This window comes from Crocuta crocuta, unplaced genomic scaffold (assembly GCF_008692635.1).
Source record: "Crocuta crocuta isolate KB4526 unplaced genomic scaffold, BGI_CrCroc_1.0 scaffold1097, whole genome shotgun sequence".
NCBI lineage: Eukaryota > Metazoa > Chordata > Mammalia > Carnivora > Hyaenidae > Crocuta > Crocuta crocuta.
The window spans coordinates 34,021-39,011 of NW_027532638.1; the positions used below are offsets into that span (position 1 = coordinate 34,021).

A 4,991-nucleotide genomic window follows, 5' to 3' on the forward strand; every position below is an offset into this window, starting at 1 on the left:
CTTTCTGGCTTTTAAAAAAAAAATTGGTTACTATGTTTGCCTCATTCCTTTATTGAGTTGAATAAAATCTTTAACACATGTTTAGTTTACATCTATATGAATACCATTTCACCTTTCTTCAAAGACTTTAATTCTTTCTATTAATATTTTGCTAAGAGAGCTTTATACTATGAGTGGCTATGGTTGATTCCTATTGACTCTGGATACTCTTCAGGGTATTATCCATATTTTTAACACATGGGCTAAATTTCTTACAAGCACAAAGTCAATGGCAGTGTTTGGGAAAAAAGTTTCACCTAGGGCTTCATTCCTCAGCACATCGTCGCTCCTACTCAGGGTTGCCTCCCCAACACCTTTCTCAGCGCACCCTTTACCTCCTTATTCCGTAAGGTGTAGATGAGTGGGTTCAGCATAGGAGTGACCAGGTTGTAGAAGAGGGTGAGAAACTTGCCCTGGTCTTGGGAAGCGCTGTTCCCGGGCTGCATGTACATGTAGATGATGCTTCCATAGAACAGAGAGACCACGGTCAGGTGGGAGCTGCAGGTGTTGAACGCCTTGAGGCGCCCAGCAGCCGACTTGATCTTCAGCACCGCTACTGCGATATAGCCGTAGGACGCGAGGATGAGAGCCAGAGGCAGGAGGACGATGAGGATGGCAAAGCTGAAGGCCAGCATCTCCACTGCGCGGGCGTCCACACAAGCCATCTTGATCAGTGCTGGCATTTCGCAGAGGAAGTGGTTGACCCGGCGCCGGCCACATCTGGACAGAGTCATTGTGAGTGGGGACATGACAATGGCATTGACCAGTCCACTCCCCCAGGCCACAGCCAGCAGTCGTAAGCACAGCTGGGGGTGCATAATGACCAGATAGTGCAGGGGCTTGCAGACCGCAGCGTAGCGGTCATAGGCCATCACGGCCAGGAGGATGCACTCAACGCCCCCCACGCAGAGGAACGAGAAGAGCTGGATCGCACAGCCAGCGTAGCTGATGGTCTTGTCAGGGCCCCAGAGGTTCACCAGCATCTGCGGGATACAGCTTGTACTGAAGCAGAGATCTAGAAAGGAGAGATTGGCCAGAAAGAAGTACATTGGGGTATGTAGTCGAGGGTCCAAAATACACACAAGGATTATGGTTGAGTTTCCCAGCACAGCCACTGAATACAGAGTAAAATTGACCATGAAGAGTACCAGCTCTAGCCTTGGCCGGTCAGAGAAGCCCACTAAGATAAAACCATACTCTGAGCTGTCATTGGATTTTTCCATGGTCTTCCTTTCACATCATCTGTATACCTGTAAGAAGAAAATGAATACTTAATTAATATTTTAGGAAAACCACTGAAGGTCAGGACTTTTACGGAACCGGTAACCCATGAAGTCCAATACTAGAATAGCTTCTGCCCAGCTATAGAAGCCAATCATCATTTGTACAAATGTGTAATACAAATTATTTCATGTTGGAAAATTCCAGCTTCTAATCATCATCCTTTTGCTTAGGAGGGATTTTCTTCCTAATCCATAAGAAAAAGTATTTCTACTTTATTGAATAGACTTCATATCTAATCTCTCTTCATATGACAGCCATTTAAATATTTTGAACCAAACTAAATTTTCTTTGGACCAAGACATTCAATTTCCCTCAATGATTCTGCCTATAACAAGGCTATTGAGTCTATTATCACCTTGTAGCCATCTTCCACATATCCTCAATTTTTTTTTAATGTTTTTTTTAAATTTATTTCTAGGAGAGAGACAGAGAGAGAGACAGAGTGAGCAGGGGAGGGTCAGAGAGAGGGAGTCACAGACTGAAACAGGCTCCAGGCTCTGAGCTGGGAGTCAGCACAGAGCCCGACGCGGGGCTCGAACCCACGAACCGCGAGATCATGACTTAAGCGAAAGTCGGATGCTCAACCAACTAAGCCACCCAGGCGCCCCACATATCCTCAATGTTGGCAATGACCTTCTGGAAATGTGACAGCCAAGGCTGAGGTCAGTATCCAAGATATGGTTGGAAAAACACAAGGTACAGGGAAACTATGGCCTATCAGGACCTGGAGATTAGACCTTTATTAAGACGAAATAGTGTGCAATTACTTCATAGTGTCAACGTCATCTTTTTACTTATGGTATGTTTGAATCTGCCAAATATTTACTTAGTCCTGTGAAAGGTTGTCAAATCAAATCTCTTTCATTCATTTCTCTGAAAGAAAAAGACTTCTGTAGTGTATATTGCCAGGATCAGAACAGATATTCTGTCCACTAATAAAATGGCAATGTGGGATATATTTGTCTTCTGGTTGTCTTTCAGAAACATTGAAACAACATAATTAGCTTCTGGAAGAGAGGTGTGTGGCCCTACAGATGAAGGGAGAGAGAAGGAAGGAGACTGTAGTAAATCGAGTAATTTAAAAGTAAATGGAAAAAGATTGACCCTAACAACGCTCAAAAGAATAAAGAGAGCTGGCTTCATAAAAAGACAGATGTATAATTGGATTCGAGGACACCAGCTTAGTAACGAGCCTAACAACGAAAGGGAGATAAGCGTGAGAACAACAGAGTAGCAGGCACAGAAGGAAAAGTAGCTCAGACCCTCTGTCATGTTGACTCATTGAGAACTGAAGCAAAAATAATGACTACAATTATTAAGTGGACATTATAAAATATCTACTATGCTGTGTGATCTAGGGAATTAAGGGCTACTTCAATTAATGACAATATATTCAACTACCGAGCTGGGAAAAAATGAAGGCAGAATAGAACACAAGTTGTCACAAATATTTTAATTTTCAAATTAAAAAGCGTATCTTTGGTGAAAACGTCTCAGCTTCAAAGTACTTATGGTAAATTTATTTTCCACAGCAAAATACAATATACCAAAATAAAAGAAAGAAAGTTTTCTCAATTTTCTCTAATCATTTAGGCTTACCTGGCTTCAACTTTCCCACAGGAATTAGGAATAACACATAGTAATGTTTTTTCCTCAGGTTGGGATTTGTTAGCTGGGATTTTATGGGAGATTGTGCAGTAAATATAAGTAGAAAATAACAATAGGGTGATGTGAGACAAATGCAACAGAAATTGTATAGAAGTAGTTACAATGATCTCAGCTTGTCCAGAAAGGGGATGACATACAAGCTCTGAACTGACCTGCATGCATTAGATTCTAGTTTCTTCCTGAAGATAAGAGTTGTAAAAGCTGTGTGATTTTTCTAATAATTTGACTAACATGATAGACTAATGGTATATCACTACCTCAGAGGAAAAGTAAAATAGAATAACTGCCATAGGGTACTTAAATTATAGAGAAAAGAGGCTATTGTAATAGAAAATAGGGTTAGCATTCCTCCATTTTCTGCCAGCCATTTGGGCCAAATATCCAGCCTTCAGGAGCCTTTTAGGAGCCATCAACCCAAACCCCAGGGTGAGGCAAGGACTTCCTGCTGACCCCAGAGGATAACCAATGCAGATGTGGAAGCTCTTATAGATGTAGATAGAAGAAATGGAGGACTAATTTCATAGCATCAAAGATGGCGCCTAGAGGTTGACAACATGTTTCCTTGTTGAGATCACAGGGACTGTGTACTCCTTTGGGTAATTAGCAGGGCTACAGAAGAAAATAGAAGTGTGTATTCCTAGGGGAAACCTTGGAATAACACCGGATGATTGGGAATCAACACTCTTAGATTCTTGGTTTCTATCTGGGGCCATAGCCTCAAATTTTGATGTGGAGGTAGGGGTAGGGGGTTGGAATGTGTGTAGTTAACTATTTCTGGTGTTTGGTGCGGCAAAAAGTCAAGCTGGCAATATGGTGCAAATATGAACATCTTTCAAACACCTCTTTCTCCTTGAAATGAGATTTAGTCTGTTTTCTGAGGAAACAACTTTAAAGTCAAATTTCTTTTCAGTTCAATATCATTTTCAAAAGGATACTACAAAAGAGTAAATAAAGTTTGTCTTAGTCACTTGATTTGTAACTTTTATTTTCACTTAGATTGGTGAAGTTCTTAGAATATAGCAAACATAAAATAAATATTTGGAATTTGATTGATTGATGTTCTTTAAGTTATAACAAACAAACCCTGGGAACCACACTGATTACCCTTTGGAGAAGGTCAAGTTGCCCCCAAGAAACTCCAAATGATAACATCATCTCTGCAACCAGTGAAATCAAGGACCAGAGGCATTCCTCTAAGAGTGATGATAGCCTAAGAATAGCCATTAATCATATTCACTGATGTGACACATTAAATCTTACGTGTCTTCCCCAAACTGATGTTATTCAAAATTCATGACCAACCTAAGAAATTCACTTCCAAAGCAAAACATATATGTAAGGCATCTGGTTTTAAAATGGTGTTTTATAGGGGCGCCTGGGTGGCTCAGTCGGTTAAGTGTCCGACTTCAGCTCAGGTCATGATCTCGAGGCTTGTGAATTCAAGCCCTGCGTCAGGCTCCAGAGCCTGGAGCTTGCTCGGATTCTGTGTCTCTTTCTCTCTCTGCCCCTCCCCTGATCACACTCTGTCATACTCTCTCCCTTTCAAAAATAAATAAACATTAAAAAGAAATAAAATAAAATGGTATTTTATAGTTATAAAACTAATAATGAAGGAAAAAAATGTATGAATCAGGCATTATAGCCAGTGAACCAATTGCAATGGCTAATCAGTCCTCAGATAAAACCTGCTAATAGTTTTTGGAAACAAAGAAATATATCTGCAATACATAAATAAGACAAACAAATATCTTTAGTATCAAAGGGCTTTTTCCAATAAATAAACTTTCAGATAAGGATTACATTTGCCAGAGTAAGACAAATGGGCAGTGGATAACGAGATAAAATGTAGTGAAACACTTATTCTTAAGATCCCAAAACACATAAAACTTTTTCAACCTAATTTATCATTTATAATTATTTATAATTAAATAAATACAATTTAAAACAATGTGATCTTTTCAGTTTGGTAATATTCTTTCTGTGAGGATATGAGAGAGTGG

General features: G+C 40.0%; 1 pseudogene; it reads right to left on the reverse strand.

Moving 5' to 3' along the window:
* Positions 1–332: 332 nt before the first annotated feature.
* LOC144245253 (putative olfactory receptor 2W6 pseudogene) overlaps positions 333–4,991 on the reverse strand; it is a 6,768-nt pseudogene continuing 2,109 nt past the window's right edge.